Source organism: Sturnira hondurensis, unplaced genomic scaffold, assembly GCF_014824575.4.
Source record: "Sturnira hondurensis isolate 20B ecotype Veracruz unplaced genomic scaffold, ASM1482457v3 Scaffold0005563, whole genome shotgun sequence".
Classification (NCBI taxonomy): domain Eukaryota; kingdom Metazoa; phylum Chordata; class Mammalia; order Chiroptera; family Phyllostomidae; genus Sturnira; species Sturnira hondurensis.
The window spans coordinates 1707959-1731212 of NW_028078194.1; the positions used below are offsets into that span (position 1 = coordinate 1707959).

At 41.7% G+C, this 23254-nt stretch overlaps 1 protein-coding gene across 1 annotated transcript in view; it reads right to left on the bottom strand.

Moving 5' to 3' along the window:
- SLC16A12 (solute carrier family 16 member 12) overlaps window positions 1–23254 on the bottom strand; it is a 69509-nt gene that overhangs the window by 16761 nt on the left and 29494 nt on the right. The gene's annotated exons all lie outside the window — the stretch shown is intronic.

Below are 23254 nucleotides of genomic sequence, written 5' to 3' on the forward strand. Positions count from 1 at the left end.
AGGAGAGCTCAAATGCTACTACATGAAATTCAATATAATTAAATAAGGCCCCAAAGATGTGTGAAGAATAAAGAATTTCTCCCTACATTATGTTACAACTCTCCATTTCACTCTTGACCTTCTAGAGAGTTGAGAGTTAAGTGTGAAAAAAATCATTAAAAATACATGTGGAAATATAGGCAAATATTTATCTTACTCTAGAAAGAAAAGGACTCCTTGAGAAGCAAATTAATGTAACAAGACAAGGGAAATTTGTGTTGATTTGTCTAAATTAAAATTTTTAATTTCTATACATCAAAACATGTAATAAGCCCTGGCTGGTGTAGCTCAGTGGATTGAGCGCAGGCCTGCTAACAAACGAATCGTGGTTCGATTCCCAGTCAGGGCACATGCCTGGATTGCAGGCCAGTTCCCAGCACAGGATGCACGAGAAGCAAACATACATTGATATTTCTCTCCCTCTCTCCTTCCCTTCCCTTCTAAAGATAAATAAATAAAATCTTTTTAAAAAACCCATGTAATAAGTAAAACTAAAAAGTAAACCATAGACTTTGAAAAAACATTAGCGACATTAATTCATCCAACTACCAACATTTATGGAGTGTTTAATATGTGTTAGGCCACATTTCAGGGCATTGGGGATTTCGTGGGGATTCCCACGTCGACCACTTATGTTTGCCTCCCTCTTCATTTATTAGCCATCCTGTGAATGTGGGGGACTGACAAAGGCAATGGAATGAACAGCTGGGGTATAAATCCATTGAAACTATTAGAAGAGCAGTATTGGTATAAATATTAACCTACTGATTTAGAGAAAATCAAAATGATCATTTTAAATGATATTATTGCTAATCACTGGCCTAAGGACTGAGTAATAGCCAAAACACTGGTGTCCGCACTAAGTGAAAATAACACAGAGCTACCTTTTACAGAGCAATTCTCACAGACCACACTGCTATTAAGCAGCATATAGACAGTAATGGTCAGTTAAACCTCACAACAACCACATAGGTAGGTATTATTATCCCTCAGGCTAGAGAGATGAAGTTCTTTGCCCAATTACTATGACATTACTCAGCAATACTTTATGCAATGGGAAGAACAAAAACCTGGTGTTGCAATACTTATGTCGAACAAAATAGACTTTAAAACCAAGGTTATAATAAGAGAAAAAGAAGGACACGACATAATGATAAAGGGAACAATTCAACAAGAAGATATAATTCTAGTAAACGTTTATGCACGCAACATAGGAGCACCTAAATATGTAAAGCAAATTCTGATGGACATACAGAGAGAGTTGACAGAAATACAGTTACAATAGGGGATTTTTAACATCTAATTGACTTCAATAGCTAGACCTACTAGACATAAAGTCAACAAGGAGACAGTAGCCTTAAATGATATACATCAGATCAAGTGGATTTAATTGATATCTTCAGAGCATTTCATCCCAAAGCAGCAGTATGTATATTCTTTTCAAATGTATGTGGAATGTTTTCTAGGATAGATCACATGTTAGCACACAAAAACAGTTTCAATAAACTCAAGAAGATTAAAATCATATCACACATCTCTGACCATATGCTATGAAACTAGAAAACGACCACAAAAAGAAAACTGAAAAACATACAAAGCCATGGAGCTATATAACATGGTGTTAAAAATGAATGGGTTAACAATGTGATCAAGGAAGAAATCAAAAGATACCTTGAAACAAATGAAAATGTGAGGACAAAACCCCAAAATCTGTGGGACACAGGGATAGCAAATCTAAGAGGGAAATTAATAGCATTACAGGCCAATCTCAAGAAACAAGAAAAAGCTCAAATAAAGAATCTAACTCTACACTTACAGGAAATTGAAAAAGAATAACACACAAAGTGAAAACTAAGTAGAAGGAAGAAAATAATGAAGATCAGAGCAGAAATGAATGAAATTGAGGCTAAAAAAAGTAAAAAAGATCAATGAATCCAAACGTGGTCCTTTGTAAAGATAAACAAGATAGACAAACCTTTAACCAGACTCATCAACCAAAAAAAGAGAGAGGATCAAAATAAATAAAATCAGAAATAAAGAGAAGTAACAACTGACACTTAAGAAATACAAAGGGTGGTAAGAAAATATTACAAACAACTATGCCAACAAATTGGACAACTTGAATTAAATAGATAAAAGCCTAGAAACATACAATCTTCCAAAACTAAACCAAGAAGAATCAGAGAAGAGAATATATAGGTTACAACTATTGAAACTTAAGCAGTGGCCAAAAAACTCCAAAAAACACAAAAGCCTTGGACCAAATTGCTTCACAATTTTACCAAAAATTGCTTTTGAATTTTACCAAACATTCTGAAAACTAACACCTCTCCTTCTCAAAGTAGTCCAAAAAAACCAAGAGGAGGGAAGACCTCATTTTATGACACCAGCATTATCTTAATTCCAAAACCAGATAAAGGAACTACAAAAAAAGAAAATTATAGGCCACTATCCCTGACAAACATAGATGCTAAAATCCTCAAAAAAATATTACCAAACTGGCCCTGGCTGGTGTAGCTCAGTGGATTGAGCGCGGGCCTGCGAACCAAAGGATCGCGGTTCGATTCCCAGGCAACATGCCTGGGTTGCAAGCTGGTTCCCAGCAGGGGATGCACAAGAGGCAACCATACATTGATATTTCTCTCCCTCTCTCCTTCCCTTCACCTCTAAAGATAAATAAATAAAATCAATAAAATCTTTAAAAAATATTACCAAACTGAATATAGCAACCTCAGAAAGACCATACATCATGATTAGGTAGGGTTTATTCCCAGCATGCAAGGTTGGTACTATATTCACAACAATAAATGTGATACACCAATATAAACAGAATGAAGAATAAAAACCACATGATCATATCAACAGATGCAGTAAAAGCATTTAATAAAATCCAGCACCCATTTATGATAAAAACTCATTGCAAAGTGGGAATAAAGGGAACATAAGGAACATATTAAAGACCATATATGACAAATCCCCTGCCAGCACCATACTCAATGTGCAAAAACTGCAGTGTCCTCTTAAGACTGAGAACAAGAAAACAATGTCTGCTCTCACCTCTCTTATTCAACATAGTACTAGGAGTTGTAGCCACAGCAATCAGATAAGAAGAAGAAATAAAAGGTACCTAAATTGGAAAGAAAGTCATTAAACTATTATTATTTGCAGATCACATGATACTGGACATAGAAAACCCAAAAATTCCACAAAGAAACTACTAGAACTGATAAATGAATTCAGCAAAGTAGTAGGGTACAAAATTAATATCCAAAATTTGGTTGTATTTTATACACCAATAATGAACTATCAGGAAGGAAAATTAAGAAGCAGTCCCACTCACAATTGCTTCAAGAAGAATAAAAGACCTAGGAATAAATTTAACCAAGTATGTAAAAGATCTGTACTTGGAAAATTATAAGACACTGAAGAAAGAAACTGAAGAAGATACAAATAAGTGCAAATATATACCATGTTCATGGATAGGAAGAATTAACATCATTAAAATATCCATATCACCCAAAGCCATCTATAAATTCAATGCAACTCCTATCGAGATACTAATGATATATTCCACAGGACTAGAACAAATATTCCAAAAATTTACATGAAACCACAAAAGACCTAGAAAACAGCAGCAATCTTGAGAAAAAAGAAAAAAGTTGGAGGAAGCCTGCTACCTAATTTCAAACTATACTATGAGGCCATGATCAAAACATCATGGTACTGACTTAAGAAAAGACACATAGATCAACGGAACAAAATAGAGAGCCCAAACCTTTACAGTCAATTAATATATGACAGAGGAGGCAAAAACATACAACGGGCTAAAGATAGTTTATTCAATAAATGGTGTTGGGAAAGATGAAATTAGACCACTGGCTTATGCCACATAAGAATACATTCAAAATGGATTAAAGACTTAAATGTTAGACCCAGAACCATAAAAATCCTAGAAGAAAATATAGGCAGTAAAATCTTGGACATTGTTCATAGCAATATTTTATCTAATATATCTCCTCGGGCAAAAGAAACAAAAGAAAAAATAAACAAATGGGACTATATCAAACTAAAAAATGTGTACACCAATGGAAACAAACAAAATAAAGACACTCCACAGAATGGAAGAACATATCAGCCAATACGTCTACTAAGGGGTTAATATCCAAAATTTATAAAGAACTTAAAAAACAACTCAACACCAAAAAATAAAAAAAAACCATAAACAACCCAATTAAAAATGGACAAAGGACCTGAATAGACACTTCTCCAAAGAGGACATACAGGTGGCCAATAGACATACAAAAAGATGCTCAACATCATTAATCATCAGAGAGATGCAAATTAACACCACAATGAGATATCACATAACACCTATCTGAATAGCTATCATCAATAAATCAACAAACAAGTGCTGGCCAGGATGTTAAAGAACCTGGGACTTTAATGATGTCACTAAGCCACTGAATTAGCCAGTTCTGGAGCTACCCTATCTATTTGTTAGGTAACATAATACACTCTACTTATTGTTGGACCCGGTTGAGATTTCTGTGACGTCTGCCAAAATAGTCCACATGGATACATGCCTTCAGCCATTGGTGGGCTGGAGCCAGCTCCTATGGCATCTCATCAGCCCCATGCCATGGTCGGTGACGTTATGTTCAGTGACATACCGATGGCTTGTAATTGGCCCTGTGGGAGTGTCTACCCCACAGAAATCATACACTGGCAAATATAAAGCTTTTTACATCCTCCGAGAACGCCATTTATTACACATTTACTAGCACACCACAATCTCGGAGTAATTTAAGATGTATGCAGTAAACAATTCTATGATACGTGAAGTAAAGATGGAGAAAAAAGGAAAAATTTAAACATCTATATGGTGAGCCAGCAACCTAGGTAGCTTATCACCTTTTTAAGAAGGCTATTTGTTTGCGTTATTAAGCAGGGGTGGGCAAACTACAGCCCTCCAGCAAAATTTGGCCTGCTGCCTCTGTCAGTAAGTACAATTCCAACTGAAAGACAACCACAGTCTTTCCTTTGCATTTTGTCTTTGCTTTCAGGTACTATGGCAACTGAATAGTTGTAAAAGGGAACATACGGCTAGCAGAAGCTAAAATATTTATCTTTTCAGGAAATGTGCAGACCCTTGTTCTCCGGAGATCTAATTCATTGGTCTGCAGAATAAAATACCAATATTTGGGAGCAGGTGGGGGGACCTAGTTCGCATTTATGACTTCGGTGGTGGAGTAGCAGTTCAAAATAGTGAAAAGACTGGCAATCAAAGAAAGATCTGGGTCCTGGTCCTGACTCTCCCTCTCATGAGTTACATGAACTCAGGAAAATTACTTTACCTGCCTGAGTCTCACTTTACTCATCTATAAAATGGGGGTCATCTTATTCTCACGGAATGTTGTACGGATTAAAATGAAATAAAAACATGAGGATTACCTGGTACAAAAACATAGGTATTATTTGCCATGTGACTTAACCTCTTTTCATTTATTCATTGCTCACTAATTCAATAAATATTTAGTGTGTGTCCACCATGCACGAGGAACTATTCAAGGAGCAGGGCTTGGAGCAGTGAGGAAAACAGATAGTGGCCCTGCTTCGATAGAGCTTACATCCTGTGGGGCAGGCATGCAGTCAATAAACTCTTGACCAATTATTTCTCAGCCTCAGTCTCATTTGTGAAAAAAAAATCTCTCTGCTAACTTCACTGGGTTGGAGTTAGAGGCAGATACAAGTAGTTACAAACTGGCAGCAAGGAACAAATCTAACTTCAAGACACTTTTGTTAGGCCAGCTGTGGGTTGTTGTTGTTGTTGTTGTTGTTTGGATGTTTATATTAGCTGCTACATGTAAATATGAGATTTACTTAATGCTATGGCCTAAATGTTAATGACCCTCCAAAATCCATATGTGGAAGCCTAATCTGCATGTGATGGTATTTTGAGGTGGGGCCTTTGGAAGCTGATTAGTGCCCTTCTAAAGAGACCACAGAGAGCTCCCTTGCCCCTTATGCCATATGAGGACCTAGTGAAAAGACCACTGTCTAGGCAACAGGAGGTGGGCTCTTACCACACAGTGCATCTACTGGTGCCTTGATCCTGACTTCGCAGAACAGTGAGAAAGAAAGGTCTGTTGTTCCAGCCCTCCAGTCTGTGGTAGTTTTGTTATGGGACCCAAATGAACTGAGGCACCTACAAATCACCTACAAATCCAGAACTCCAAATTCTCCTAAAAAAACTGAAAGCACTGAAGGTACGGGGCTGGTATTCTTTAGTGACAGCCATTGGCTACAGTCAAGTAGCAGCACCTTCCTCAGGGTAAGGCCCGGACTGCCCACTCCGTCCTGTCCCCGACATCCTGCACTGCCCAGCCCCCACGAGTGCTGCCGTGTCTCCTATAGATGTCTGCTGGGCTCCCGGAGGCCGCGAGGTTGCCAACTTCTGCCTATATCACATCTCTGTATATCAAAGTTTCTGGCACAGATCACATGCTTTATGTTTATGCTGTATGCCTCATACCTAGCACTCTCAATTCAACAAGACTAGCATTCACGTTTCTACCTACACCTGCACACAAACACACACTGGAATCTCATCAGTGGGGCACAACCAGGTGCCAGGTGTCAGGAAATGACAGAATCTATTATGTAAGTAAAAAAAGCCAAAGCTCAGAAACCTCCCCCTTGGGGTAGTTGCATCCTCTTCACAAATTTTTCCATTAAAATGACCCCTGAGGTTAAGCTATTTTCCAACTTAAGACTCTGAATCCACCTACCCACAAATGTTCAATACGGAACCACCCTCGCTTAGTGCTTCCCAGGGCTGTTGAAGAACACCAGAGCAGGCAGCACTGTGCAGACGCCCTTTGAGAAGCGATACAGTGCAGTGAAACAGGAATTAGAAAGTTATTCATGTTCTCTGAACAGTGATCTCATTTCTGAGAAGTTTTCCTAAGGAAACAATTTAAGAGAAGTTCAGTGCTATAGGGAAAAATAAAAATAGCTGCACTATGAATAATATATAAAACAGAAAAAAACCTCAGTGCTCAACCCCTGGGAAGTGTGTGGAGAATTATGATGCATTAAACAAATGGAATAGTATACCACTGTTTTTAAATTATACACAAGAAGATAACATTGTAATATGGAAAAATATTTATGATGCAATGTTAAAGCAAAAAAGAAGTCTCTAAAATTATATGTATCTTGTAAGAGAAGCTATGTAAAACCATGTAAAGGTTGTATACTTGTAACAGTCACAAAGAATACACAGAATATGCCAAAAGGAATATTCCTAGGCTGGTATAATTAACTTATGATTCATTTTCAAAATTGTATTCAATCCCCTTTACATATAATTTTATGAGATACTCCAGGTCTACTTCTGCAGCATAAGTCTGAGCACAACACTCTCTTTGTATGACCACATCGAGGCACTTAATTAATACAGCACAATGAATGGCAGACGAACCACACAGGATACATTGAGAAAAAGCCCCTGGAAGAATAAAACGCTCTGTTTTTTCACAAAGATATTAAGCACCATTAGTTTTTACTTTGCCTCTGCTGTCCTCAGATTATTCCATTTCCATTTGTTTTAGTTGAGCAATCTCTCTTCAGCATCCCCACGTTATATAAGTGAAGGACTGATTTGTGAGGATCTCTCAAAAAATGCAATGACATAAATCCCATTAAGAAATGTAACCCCCTCACGCCTGGCTGTGGTGACAGCAAAATGAACAAAGGTTTGTGGTCAGCTAGGGTCACCCTGGGTAAAACTGCAGAACAGGGAGTATCCTCAGAGGATCCCCACGACTTCTCTGAAAGCATCGGTATGCAATGCCATTATAAATAATTCCTCGTGAGTAGTTGCCGGGAGCCTCAGAAGCCTCAGAGATGGGCACTACTGTCCCCCCTTGACCATGACAAAGCTAAAGCTCAGAGAAGGGAAAGGACCCATTGCTGCATGTGGATCCAAATGGAGACAAGCGGCTCCGGCTGATTTATCCAGTGCACCTGCCCACCTGCCCTCCAGGTTTCAAAACTGTTATGGGTCAACTCAACAAGCCGTGCGAGCAATGCCAAAGCTTAAGCACCTATTCTTGTGAGTGACCAAATCACAAGGAAGCAGGGGTCCCCCAAGATTAGCACAGGGATATAACTGCTCACAAAACAACTCCCGAGGGTTTCTTTCAAATCAGGTCATTCAGCAGATTTCTATGTATTCAGAAGAAATGCACAGGTCAGACAGGCTAACCTCATTTCCTAGAGACTTTGCAGCAGCTTGCAGTTCCCCTAGAATAACAGCCTGAGCATCCTTGTGAATGATTAATTCACCTCACAGATCACAAATACGGTAAAGTATTCTTTTGAGTTGATATTATACCTAAAACCATAAGTAAAGCAAGCATGTTACCATCATGCAATTCTTCATTTTACTAACCAGCCTCCAATTTATTTGACTTTGACATCCAGCCACTAAAGTATGTAACTGAATTCTGTATCTCATTCTGGATTCAGAAACATTCTTTTGAAACAAAAGAGTTGCTATATTATAACATCCCTCTAAGGTTACTCTTAACAGTACAAGTTGGGGTATATGCTCAATATCACTGTATCCCCAAGTTCTTAACAAAGCTTCTTGCTCTTTCTAATACTGCATTCTGTTTCTCCTTTTGTGCCCTGATTGTAACCCAAAATTTATGAACTAGAAAAGAATGTCCAATTTAAGTTACATTTTTTTCCTTGAGCACTTTATGCAGGACTATGCATGTTCTTTGGGGTCTTTTTGGATAATATGATTTTAATACATGCTAATAAAAACCAAGGAAGATTTAGAAATCTAATCATTTGCAAACAGTTCTTGCTAATAGCCAATGCCCTTCCAGTAAATCATTCCATGTGTGGGGCAAAACTTTCACATTGCCCTCAATAGAGTTTTCTGAAGTGATCCCTGCTTCTGGTAGAAAGCCTACACATTTTTTTCCTGGTAGAAATCCCACACATTTCTTACCATCAATATACAGCTAGAGAGAAGGCAACAGTGGTCCTGGAACCACTCGTATTGGTAGGCTCCCAACTCTCTTCCCACTCGTCATTCCTCCATGCATCCATCTATTTCAAAAGGTACTGCCTTCAGCTTTAGCAGTACCTCCAAACTTTGTATATTTGTTGGCATCCCCAAAAGAAGCAAAGGCATGTGGCAGAAAGATATCAAGAGTGTGTATCAAGCCCTGGCTGGTGTGGCTCGGTGGATTGAGCGCGGGCCTGCGAACCAGACGGTCGCGGTTCAATTCCCAGTTGGGGCACATGCCTGGGTTTCGGGCCAGTTCCCAGCAGGGGACACACGGGAGGCAACCGTACATTGATGTTTCTCTCCCTCTCTCCTTCCCTTCCCCTCTAAAGATAAATAAATGAAATCTTTAAAAAAAGAGTGTGTATCAAGAACACTGGTACAAGTGACACTATTTAGTTGTACGACCCTATGTAAGTCACTTTCTCTGTGTCACTGTTTCCTAATCTACAAAACCAGGGCATCGAATCACTGACATCCATCCTTTAAACCAGGGGATTGATTAGTAAGTGTCTCTTACCCAATATGTAAGTTACCGGATAGACTGGGCATGCTCAGTATACTCTGACTTTACTCTTCATTAATTACCTACTCCCTCTTTTAAGGAGGAGACAACTCCTCTTTGTTTTCACTTAAAAATCGTGGAATTGGCCAGTCTCTTTTTTTTTAATGCATTTCTAAAACATTCCTGTAATACAGATAATATGTTTGAAATATCTCCCGGTGTATTTATTGCTGGTTCTACCCCAACCCAGGACTCCAGGCCCTGATTAACGTCCTTGGCCTGTGCTTGGAATCCCCACGTACACTGAAGGACAACCTTCCAAGTAGGGGGTGAGAGAGTTCCGTCACTTTCCTACACGGCCTTTACAGCAGTGGAGCCAAGTGCTCCTGCAGGTGGCCTTACAGGCTTCTCTCCTGGGGACACACTCCGAGAAGGACTGAACAGGGGAGGGAGGGTGAAGAGACCCCTTCTCTCTGCTCAGGTGTGCAGTTTCCTGGCCTAGGGACCCACTGTTATTTCCACTGGGTCTTGGGGACGCCTTCTAACGTTATGGGTTTATTTATTTTGTTGTTCCAAGACATTATGCCTGTGGTATGAAAAAATATTATTCTGAAATGAAGAAAGACTAGGGATTTGCTTTTTTTAAAACACTCTGCTTCTCTCTATTTAGTCCTCAAATGGATCTTGAACAGGAGAGTAAATAATTACTGACTTCAACCGGAAATTTTTGGATGTTTTTCAGGGACCTTTGGGCACTAAACGGAAACACTGACCTTTGCTATTGGAGCTGCCAAAGTTTCTACATTGTGTATGAGACTCTGGGACAGGAATACTTTACATAAGACCTAGAATAAACAGCAGAGTGACTTATATGGTATTTGGTCTACAGAAAGGGAGAAAAAGGTACCACTCATGATACACAGAACTGGCAGAGAGAATAGAAAGCAAGATTATTTCCCACCCTGTCAGCTCCTCATCCACAGAGCCACTGATTCTAGGCAACATCAGAAAAATGCTTACTTCTGAGTCTAAGAGTTTGTTGACAGTACAACTCATAGCCAGGAGCTTGCCACCTGCTACCATTCCCTGCGGTAACAGAATTCTTTTCTCTCTGAGTTGGAAGTACATGTGAAAGAAGTGACAGGCCTGCGCTGTAGCCCTCTTTGAAGAAAACACAACACGTAATCAAATATCTCAGAGCCTAGCACAATGTCTGCTACAAAGCTGGTGCTTAAAAACGTGTGCGGTTCGGCAAATACATTTTTGTGTCTAACCCCGTGGCCTCGCACAACTCTATTTCTACTCTTGCACTTTCACAGCATATGGAATTACTAGATCAGACCGTGTTACGTTCCAGGCTCCTGGGCTGCAGAGGAGACACCTGGGGTTTGCAACGCTTGTCCCAGAGAGTCTTTCCATTAGTCAAGAGAGAGCCTTTTATTGAGGAACAGCGCTGCCTGTGTACACCGCAACATCTCCCGCAACATCTCCCTCATGCCCGCTGTGCCGTGGAGATGGGAGGGGTAACGAGTCAAATACCTCAGTCAGGTATTTCAAGTTAACCCCGCACGTCCCGGAGTGTTGTGGAGACTGGTACTGGAGGGAGAGAGTGCAGGCAGGAGAGTGGGAGTGCCCTAAGGCAGGGCACCCCTGATGCTGCCAGTTGCCACTCTGTCCCCAGTACCTAGGAGAGTCCCTGAAAGACAAGATGTATGCGATAAATATTTCGTGAACGCACTCCTCCAGTACTCAAGGTCTGGACATTTCCCAAAACACACGGGAAGGGGTACGGAGATCTTGAGGAAATGGGGGCAGGAAGTTACCCAGCCTATCTTTGTTCCTTTTATCCACTGTCAAACCAGATTAAGCAGCATTCCCAGTATCTGAGTAAGAGCGCCCTAAGTGAATATATCTCACTACGTGGCCAGGCCCTGACCCGAGACCAGGCCAAACCTAGAAACGGAACTTCACTGCCAGCTTGGCCCTCTCTCCTTGTGTTTGCAGAGTGGCCAAAAAGGAGTGTGGACTGCTGGAGGGCTCACCCACAGAGCCTGGCACCCAGCCCGCTGTCTGCCCCACACTGCACAGGCCATCAAATTCCACAGGCCCCGAGAGATGTTTGTTTTTGCGCTCTGTGGACACTGCTCACTGCTGGAGCCACACAGCAGGTCACAGAAAGGACAAGGGGTTGCCAAGGCTGAGAACGTGGCAGACTCTTTTGCGCAAGACCGAGGACCTCGATTTCTCCCTGCAAATGAAAACATTAGACACAATTTCATAAAAACTCTTTCAGCATCCCGGTGGTCATCTTTGTCTGTATCCTGATAGTTGCAGCAGTTACGTCTGAACCAGTCCTCTCCACGTCCTTCTGGTTTTGGACCAAGGAAAGGGGTGGTGAACTTTAAAGGCCTTGAAAATAGTTTCTAATTTTTTTTTCTGTTATAGTTGACCTTCAACAATATCATTTTTGTAGAGCTCTTATTATTTATTTCAATTACAGTTAGCATTCAAGGTTATTTCCTAATAGTTATTTAGTTTAGCATCGTGATGAGACAACTATATGATTTACAAAGTGATCCCCCCCTAATTCCCACCTGACACCATGCACAGTGACCACGATGTATTTACTACATCCCCTGTGCTGTACTTTACATCCACATCACTATATTATAACTGCCAATTTATGCTTGATCTCTTCACCTTTTTCACCCCGTCTCACAATCTCCCAGCCTTCCGGCAACCACTAGTCTGTTCTCTGCATCCATGAGTCTGTTTCTGTTTTGTTTGTTCATTTACTTTGTTATTTAGATTCCACATATAAGTGAAATCATACAGTACTTCTCTTTCTCTGTCTGGTTTATTTTACACAGCATAATACCTTTTAGGTCCATCCATGTTATCACAAATGATAAGATTTAATAATTCTTTTTACAGCTAAGCAATATTCTAGTGTGTGTATATGAACCACATCTTCCTTATCAACCATTTATTAATGGGCACTTGGGTCGTTTCTGTATCTTGACTGTTGTAAATTATACTGCAGTGAACACGGGGTGCATATATCTTTTCAAATTAGGGTTTTGGATTTCTTTGGATATATACACAGAAGTGGAATTGCTGGGTCATAAGGCAGATCCATTTTTAGTTTTTTGAGGAACCTCCATACTGTCTTCCACAGTGGCTGCACCGATCTGCGTTTCTGCCAAGAGTGCACGAGGGTTGCCTTTTCTCTGCACCCTCGCCAACACTTGCTGTTTTGTTGATTCATTGATGATACCCATTTTTTTAGGTGTGAGCTAATATCTCAGTGTGGTTTTAATTTGGATTGCTCTGACGATTAGTGACGTTGAGCATCTTTTCATATGTCTGTTGCCCACCTGTATGTCCTCTTTGGGGAAGTGTCTATTCAGACCCTCTGCCCATTTTTTAACTGGATTCTTAGGTTTTTTTATTAGGGGGAAGGGTGGAGTTGCCTGAGTTCTTTAAAAATTTGGATTATTAACCCATTATTGAATGTATCACTAGCAAATATCTTCTCCCATTCAGTGGGTTGCCTTTCATTTTGTTGACAGTTTCCTTTGCTGTGCAAGACTTTTTAGTCTGATGTAGTTCCATTTGTTTATTTTTTCTTCTGTTTTCCCTTGCCCAAGGAGATACATCAGAAAAAGAATACTACTAAGAGAATATTTTACTACATTTGTTTTCTTCTGGAGTTCTTATGGTTTTGAGTCATTAATTCAATTTGCGTGTTTTCTTATATACATTGTAAGAAGGTGTTCTAGTTTCATTTTCTTCACATGTATCTGTCCAATTTTCCTGTTACCATTTATTGAATGGATTGCCTTTGCTCCACTGTATATCCTTGCCTCCTCTGTCATATTTTAATTGATCATATAGGTATGGGTTTATTTCTGGGCTTTCTATTCTGTTCCATTAATATATGTGTCTGTTTTATGCCAGTGCCATCCTGTTTTGATTACTATAACCTTGTAGTATAGTTTGATATCTGGTAGCATTGATACCTCCAATTTTATTATTCTTTTTCACAATTGCTGAGGCTATTCGGGGTCCTTTGTCAGTTCATATAAATTATTAAATTATTTGTTCAAGTTCTGTGAAATATACCATTGTTTGATAGGGAATGCACTAAATTATAAATTACTTTGGGTAGTATGGACATTTTAATGATGTAATTTTTTCTATCCATGAGTACAATATACACTTCCATTCATTTGTATCTTCTTCAATTTATTTTTTCAGTGGCTTATAATTTCTTGGGCACAGGTCTTTTGTCTCTTTAGTTTAATATATTCCTGAGTATTTAGTTTTTTGATGCAATTGTAAATGGGATTGTTTTCTTTGTTTTTCTTTGTGATAGTTAATTGTTGGCATATAAAAATGCAACTGATTTCTGAATATTAACTTTGCACCCTGCTACTTTACTGAATTCATTTATCAGCTCTAATAATTTTCCTGAAGGATCTTTTGGGTTCTCTACTATATATATAGCATCAAGTTATCTGCAAAAAATGACAGTTTTACTATCTCTTCCAGTTTGGATGACCGTGAACACAGGGCCACCTGGTAGGAGCTACAAAGTGGTCTACAGTTGTTTGTTGCCTGTGCAGGACCTAGATTTGTATGGCAGAGGCTACACTGCAAACCAAGGTCAGCTGCCACCAGTACCAGGCCTGGGGCAGCTCAGCTACTGGGACCAAGCATCCAGAGCCCTGCAAGTGCCTGCACACTGCCCTAAGGTTCAACTGCTGAAAGAGCCTCGGGCGGTGCACAGGTGGGTTAGGCAGCTGCTCGGGGAGTCAGTCACAAGGGTGGGGCGAGTAGAGTTTACTAGACTCACACAGATTCAGAACTGGCTGTGTGGGAAGAGGATTCAACACAGGGACAATGGCAGCTGTCCCTCCGGCCCTCACCCTGAAGCTGTACCCTGAGTTTCTCCCTTGTGTTCCTGGTGCCTCTGAAGCCTCTGTCCCACACCAGAACCTAGGGTGAGTGCTTTTAAGCCAGTGAGTCTGTGCCTGTCCCTTTCAGAGATCACTTAGATTTCCAGAAGCCCTCCATCTTACCCAGGTGAAAAAAACCCAGACTTTCACAGCCAGATGTTGCAGGGCTCCTCTTCCTGGCACTAGTGCTCTAGGCTGTGAAGCTCTGTGTGGGCTTGGGGTCCTTTCTTCTCAGGGAGACCTCTGCAGCTGACGGTTCTCAACTGCCACACACGGATGTGGGACCAGCCTGTTTCACGTCTCCCACCAGTTTTCATGTGGCCTCTTTTTTACATCCTTAATTAGAGGACTCTGTTTGCTAGTCCTCAGATGATTCTCCAGGTTGACTGTTCCGTAATTTAATTGTAATTTCTATGTGGTCACAGGAGGAGGCAAGTCCCACATTTGCCTATTCCATCATCTTGATCCAGAATTCTGCCTTACTTTTCTTTTGCATGTGAGCTCACTCTACACATATTGAAATACTTCGTTAGCCAAACACAGGAGTAGTTATATTTTTAATATGCCATCTGTTGATTAATATATAAAGCCAAAAGTTAAAATGAATTCCATACTATTTTCAAATACATTTTTTTGTTTTATGAATTAGTAAGATACTTACAAATATTTGAAATCATAACTGTGTATGATGTTATTCTGGCCACTGACAATTCTGCATGTGTTTGTGAATTTGCACACCCTGTACTAACCCTGTTTTCTCCTCCCAGGTGTGAGACTCCCAGATTAGAAGACCTCACTGTTTATCAAGGGTAGGGGTAGTGCCTTGGCAAACATAAATGTCCTTCTGGTCTACTAAGTATGTTAGTTATTCAAGATCCCAGTAAGAACTGGAAAATTGGAGACACTTCAACAAATACATTATTTATAAAGCTGTGAACTGTGTTCACAAAATCTAATCAGGTCAGTAGAGTTTCTAAAGCTAGTAACAGTTGGAAGTCACTACCATCTCTAGGTCCGAGGCACCAAGGGAGAGAGCAGCTACCGGAACTTTCTACATAGTCACTACAGAGAGTCTTGGGTAAAGCAAGGATCCACAAGGCTCTGCCAGTAGAAGAAGCAAGGCAATAACTGCATCAGCCTCACACTCTTCCTACATTTCAAGTCCCATCAAGTCTGAAGCCAAGTCGATCCAGTTCACATAGCCCATACATGTCAACAACCCAGGGCAGAGAACAGGGCAGAAATGGGCTGGACAGTGGACTTGGAGAGGCAAATAGGAACTGTCTTGCACACCAGTGTAACCTGTAAGCTTGCCATGTGTTGTTTTATGGCTGTAGTTTGAAGATGAGGTAAAGTTCTGAGCCAGTGCTGGGCTTTGCCTTTAAACTGGATCTGGTTGCTCGAGGTTACCAACTCAAATCTGTTGGCATATCTCAGATACAAAACTCAACTGTGAAACCAGCCCCCTCTTTCTGCACTCTCACCTTTAGATAGACCACTCCCAAATCTGCGCCTCTGCTTCCCACCTTCTTCCTAAGTTACACACTCAGATTTCCAGCAGCCTTTAAGGTGTCTCATACTCACAGGCCCAAAAGAGCACACTGGCTATTCTCTCCTGCAAACAATTTTTTTGATGATTTCTCCATTTTCCCACTAAGCATGCTAGAACCCTGAGTTCTTTGACAGCTTCCCAACTTTCATAATGAGTCCAGCACTCAACACTGCCATTTATATCCCTCTCACATCTGTCCTCCCCTTTACACTTCCCATTGTCTTGTACCTGAGCTAAGTCAGAGCCTGTCCTAGCTGGCCTGGTTCAATCCTGACTCTGCCACATATGCAGTGACCCTGTTTAGACTTCGTCACCACTCACTAATCGTGAGTTCTTCCTTAGAGTCTCAGTGGTTTCCTTAGCGGTTGGATAGATCCATGTATAGCACCTACAATTGGAGACAAAGACCTTCCCACTGCTTCCCTGTGGCAGGAGCTCCAGCAGTGTGGGCATCCCCGGCCTCTCTCTACCTCCTCACTTTTCTCCACAGGAGGCGAGGTAGTTTTCTGATTCACAGGTTTGGGAGTGACACCTGTACAAGCTCAGCTTAGACTTTTTCTCTTACTTTTTTTTCACTTGAGATCTGTGTGTTAGAGAGCGCTCATCCTTCTCAGCTATTTCACACTGTAAATGAAATAGGGGCAGGAGTCCTTGCAAGTGGGCCTGGAGTTGTTGGGGGGGGGGTTGTTTGGGGGCTGTGAGAAGCTGTGGCTGGCTAAGTCTGTCTCTTTTATGGGACACTACTGTGTTCCTGCTTGGCTGGTAGTTCTAAGGCCCATCCCCCAATTATCAATATTATTGGCACTTAAGGTGGCATTCTGATCATCATCTGTTTGATACTTGTTTCTACCTCTATGTTGGTTTTGGACTGAGGGAGAAAACAAGTGTTTTTATTGATCTTTTCAAATCTCAATTCCTACCCTCATGAACTTAAGAAAATAAAATAAAGTCATCCATTTTAGTCCACAAAGCATAAAATTTGCCCCTATTAAGCACTCCAATACAGTAAATGTTAGCTGTTATTGCTACTGCTGTTGCTGTTACAGACTGCCTCCAGGAGCCTTAGAAAAGAGATAAGGTGTTGAAAATTTCAATACCTTAGGATTGTTGTAATATTTCACATCAGGATAGTGCAGGAGAGTAACAGTTACACCAAGTGGAACTTCAGACACTGCAAAACAAGGTCTACCACCATTTCCTCTCCGAGGACTTCACACAGAGGTGTTTACATTCGCTCTGAACCGGGTGTGAACCATGCGCTGAAAGAGCGTTTCTCTGGGGAGGAGGCAGACAGGAGGCCCCTAGGCCGTGATGCGGGTCTAAACCGTAACATAACACAGCTGAGACAAAAACTGTTAAAAATAAAAAAGAAACCCACATTTCTCTGACAGGCTATTCCGCTCTAAAGAATCCTCAGGGTTGCCCACCACCCCTCAGTTACACCACTGCTCTTTAAGGCTTCTGAAACTGTGCGATGAATATGGGCACTGCGTTACCTTTTTAAGCACATAGAACAGTGTCCTGGGCATGGGGTCAGACACATCCGGCTTTGAAATCCAGCTCAGACAATTAGGAGCTGTGTGACCTTGACCACAACTTAGTTGGCTGCATCTCAGCCTCCTGCTATGTACATTGGGGTTCATAGAGCTGCTGATACCTATTAAAATATTCATATGAACAGATATTAATTTCCTGTCTTCTAATATTTTCATCTTCATTTGTTTGTTTCAATACTTTTCGAAATTAAAAAGTAAAGTGATTACACATTTTGATAGCTGTACACTAAGCACTCAAAAAATGCTTAACTAAGTTAAACTTATACCAGTTCCTAGCTCAGATCATTGGAATACTGGAAATTATTGGTAAATAAATATCTTCATCATAGCTGAACATACCCATACTTATTTTTTCAGAGTATCAAAAAAAAAAAAAAAAAGAGTGCAGGAGAGACCCAGCGACTTCATCTTTCTGTGTCAGTTCCCCCTCATGATAGGAAGACAACACCAAAGTGTCAAATCATGGGAAGAATGGCAGAGAGAAAATGATGGGAAAAACAATCCAAGAATGCCATGCTCCTTAAACATTTAAACTAACTTTTACTTCTTGGCAGTATTTAGCTGTTTCTTTCTTCTGAAGTAGGCACCGAAATTCTCTACAGGCAACTATCCATATACCAAATATCTGTGTCTATTTTCTCTTCTCTCTTCCATGATTTTTCCTAAATTGTACACAGTTGGCATGTTCACTCTGTGGGCTATTACAAAGCCTTTACAAACGAAGGTATGGAAACTGGAGCAGCACCGAAAATGCCGAACTCATTAGGTTAACTCATAATGAGAACACAAAATGTGTGCTCTCTGAGTACAACTACAGCACACCCATGTGGGTCCCAGGGCACAGCCTTTATGTCAGAATCCTGGGGCAGGAGAAGTTCTATTTCTGTTGGGGTCCTGAGGGCATCGGCCTGTGGCCGTTGGTGGCCATCTTGTCTTCATAAAGAGAAAGCTCAGCTGAGACCGCCACCAGCACAGATCGAGGTGAGCAAAGCCAAGAGCCACGGAGAGATGATTCCTGCTGGCCTCGTGGAGCAGCAGGAAGGAAACTCTCGCAGTTCTCCCTGCCTCCTGATGGATCCCAGCACTTTCCTGTGTGGCCCAGCATGGTATGGTGTGCCCCTCCCCCTGTTAACTTAATGGTTCCCAGCCTTCTCCCTTGGGAACCACACTCATTGCTGTTGGAAGTTCCCATGAAAGTTCTCTTGACGTTTCTCCAGTAGTTGTTCTGATTAAGTCCAAGTCCTACATCACTATGTGCTTCTCAGACTGGAGGACACACAGCCCCAATTCTGCGCAGGGAGGATGCAACACAAGAGTATTGGATATATCTTCCTGGAGTATCCAGTTGATTCCAAGATTCGGAAGAACCGGGTACTTTAATGACTGTCCCTCTACCCCACAAATATGGGAGAAAAGAAGGGCAGGGGTGGGCAGTAGGGCCACAGGAAAAAAGTCTCTAAAGTTTCACCCATGTAGGAGCTGAGGGGGTGGACTGGTGGCAAGGGTGGCCTCTCCTCTTGTCCCCTAGGGTGCTCCAGGCCCTACTCCAAGATGCCAAGGAGACTCCTGATTTGAATTCTGTGCAGAGAATGCCGGGGCTGTTCACACACCTTCATCATCCGGGGGGTGAAGAGGACCAGCTGGACCGGGTCCTCTCTCCCACACACAACATGTACTTCTTGTGCTGCTCCCACCCACAGCTGTTTGCGTCCAGCCCCTGGCCGGTCCCCTGCATCATGTTGCCAACCTCCTGGAGCTCAGCACCTTCGACTTCAGCATTTGAAATACAGGAAGTATGTGGACTGACCTTCCCAGAGTCTTGGTAGCCCGGCCTTAGCCATCTACGATTTAAAACATGACAGCGGCTGTACTTGGGTCCATTTGCCATGCTGCTTCTTGATGGAGAGGCTACAGCATACGAATCTGAAGAGAATCTGAGGCCCTCCTAGCCACCCCTGCCAGACTTGACCGTGGCCAGAGGGAGAGGCTGGGCTCCCACCATTAGGCTGCCCAGTGTGGAGGGAGTTTTCCTTGTTGGTTCGCTCTGGGACTTCACTACTGCGGCTGCCGCTGGTGCCCTGTGTGGAGGGGGAGCCCCCAGAGCCACAGTGGGAGGTGGGGCTGGGAGTGGCGGTCCTCGACTCCAGGATGACTGGGGGACTGGCTGGCTCTCTGGCCTGATGGCTATACTCTCTGGGTTAGGGAAGGACTGTGGCTGTTGAAGTCTGGGGAAGGGAAGGGAAGGGAAGGATCTTACTGTGATGGTGTGGCCCTGCACCTTGCAGGTTTTCAGTTCTCAGAATTGAGTTTGTGGGCATCACTCTGTCATATCTCCTGTTTATTACTGATCCCTGGATCTCATCCTGCTCAAACCCCAGGTTCATCATTACCTCAGTCACCCGGGGTCCATGTTGTCACAGGGTGACTCCTGAGACCTGAGTTCCTCCTCCTGGCCCTTGTTTGGCTGTGGGTCCCTCATTAATTCTTCTAGAGTATTGGCCACTGGGGGTCAAAGGTCCTATGTCACTGAGGTCAAAGGGTCCTATGTCACTGAGGTCAAAGGTCATTCATTTCCTTAACAGTTCTTCACACTCAACAGACTTGAAAGAGAGGACGCGGCAGTGGCCACTCAGTATATGCTTGTGTAGTCCCCAAAGTTCTCCCCCATGAGTAGCAGGGGTGTCAGGGGCCCTCCTATACAGAACCATTCCCAGGCTCCACATATCCACTATGGGGCTGTCTTAGGGGTCCAGGAAGAGCTCTGGGGAGGCATAAGGGAGGCATCCTCAGTTTATGGTTGGTAAACTTGGTGCTAAGGCCAAAATCTGCAAATTTGATGTTATTCTCACTGTCAAAAAGTGTGTTCTCTGGCTTCAGGTCCCTGTGGACAATGCCCCCCGGGTGGCAGTACCACACAGCCGATACCAGCTGCCAGAAAATGCCTAGGGCCTCATTCTCAGTAACGCTGCCGTGGTTCTGCAGATAATCAAACACGTCCCCTTTGCTCACATGCTCTACAGCAAGGAATGCTGTTTCCTCTGCATCAGTTATTTCATACAGCTTGGTGATATTTGGATGATTCATGGCCTTGTGCAGTGGACTTCCTGAAATGGTGTGGAAGAGCCCTGCCAATTCATGACTTTGACAGCCACTACTGTCCTGGTCAGAATGTGCCAGGCCCACCTCGCCCCGGCAGAGGTTCCCTGGCCAATAGTGTTCAGTAGCTCCCAGTGGCCAATACGATCTTCCCTTGAAGTTGTTCTTTATCCTACATGGCCTGAGACAGGGCAGTTTAGGACAGGAAAAGAGAGAAGGGTGACAATTATCTCTTGAGTTTGTTTTCTGTCCAGCATCTGTGGCCCTTCCTTTAGGCAGCAATACCTCAGTTTTTCTGTGGGCATCTTACCCAGTCTCACTTCATGTGCCTTGGAAACCTACACACTCCCGGAGAGGCCGAGTCAATAAGAGCCATAATCACTCATTTAGAGACTTATCAACCAAGCTAGACAAAAATAGTCAACCCTGGGACATTTGCTGGACCCATTGGGAAGAAGTTCCCAAGTCATAGAAAGGTGAAGCAGAGCTGCGGGTGGCCCTTTGTACCTCTACTTGCAGAGATGCGACCCAAAATGCTACCAACTCAGGAGAGAAAAGGAGTAAGAGGTAGAGAACTATGTATTTCTGAAATTGTGTAAGTGTCTGGATTCAACTATATCTAAATTCTACCCTTGGGGTTCTCTGTTAAGTAAATAAATGAACTAATTTTTTTTTTTTTTTGCTTTTAGTCACATTGAGTTTGATTTCCATCCCTTGCACCTAAAAATCCTGACTAATATTTTTTAAAGCATCATTATTCTTATCAGCATGGCTCAGAGCTTATATGAGTTTCTAAGATCATGAAATAATAAGTGGCCGAGTCAGCACGCAAACACCAAACTGTCAAGCTTTCTATCAGTGGCTTTCCTCCACCCCATGCATGTATGCTGTTGGTGGTTTACAGGCCTAAATGAGTCATTTTTATCTTTTTGCACAAACTCAGATAATCGGATGGGCCAGCAGCCATGTCAGAAACAAGAGTCAGGACAACGTGTTGGTAACATAAAGCAGACAAATGAAGTGTCCTCTCTAAAGTAACTTTGTCCAAGTACACTGGTACCAAATCAATCATCAGTTTTTCCAATGCTAAACACTCTGGAAGCCCATGAAACTAAAGGATTGCGAGTCATGCAAACACAGTAGAAATAAAACCCAAGTAATCATTTTGGCTCCATTCTTATTGGTAAGTTAATCACCCACAGACTACTTTTTTGTTTAAGAATTGTAATACAGGAATGTTTACTACTGACTTTTTCATTGTCTAATATGAAAGTCTGCCAAGATTATTGAATAGAGCATATTTTAAATCAAACAAAGAAACCTATCGGCCGAAGATCAAATAGGACATGTAGCTAGTTTACTAATAAAAACATCTTCTATTTCATGTTGTTGATAGGAATATTAATTTGCTCAATTTTTTTGGAGTGGTATTTGGTAATATCTATCAAAAGATTAAATGAACCTAACTTCTAACCCAATGTTTCTACATTTAGGAATTTGTCATCTAGTAGCTTTCCTCCAAATGCTCATACACATTTGTATTAGGGAGTGTCTGCATTATTTATAACTGCAAACATTGGAATAAGTGCCCATGAGTAAGGAATAAGCTGGATAAATTGTGGTACATTCCGCTTCTAATTTAATACAGCGGATTGAACATACATGCTTACCTTTGTTCTTTCTTACAGCACTACTTAGGATGAGGAAATAAAAAAAGGAAATAAACCACAAAGATAAAGAGAAGGGAGAGATAATGACAGTGGATAAAGATGTGAACCAAACTCTAGAAGCTGGGATGTGAATGAACAGATGGTTTGTGACTTAGCAAAAGAGAGGTCACTGAAGCCTACAAATGAAGGAAGGAATACAAGGAATAAGCTAAGGGCAAAAGCCAAGGAAGACTTGGGGAGGGAGGAACAAAAGACTTCGAAAGGCAGCAAGTGGATGGGGTTAAAAACAGGAGAACTGATGGAAAGTCCTTAGAAGTTTTTCCTTCCTAGAAAAACATGAGCATTTCCTCTGTGGAAATGCTACACACTGTGTTATTAGGGACAGGAGACATAACTAAGGAAAGAGCAAAAGGGAGAAGCACCCTATGAATACAGGACATTCAAAGAAAATCATACAGATGGTGAAACCCTGGCCCCAAACCCTGGCTCCATCTGGCTCCCAGAACACTAAAGGCCCAGTTGCTAACCTCCAGATTGTATATTTGGAGATATCAATGTGATTAGCAGGACAATCCTATAGAAGAAGGACTTGGACAAGTGGTCCACACAAACATAAACCAACGGCCAGTGAATACATGAAAGGTGCTCAACCTCACTTGCAAAGTACCTTACTGGGGCATGTGCAAGAGGCAACCAATGGATGCTTCTCTCACAAATTAATGTTTCTCTCCCTCTCTTTCTTCCTCCCTTCCTCTCTAAAAAAAAAAAAAAAAAAAAAAAAAAAAAATCT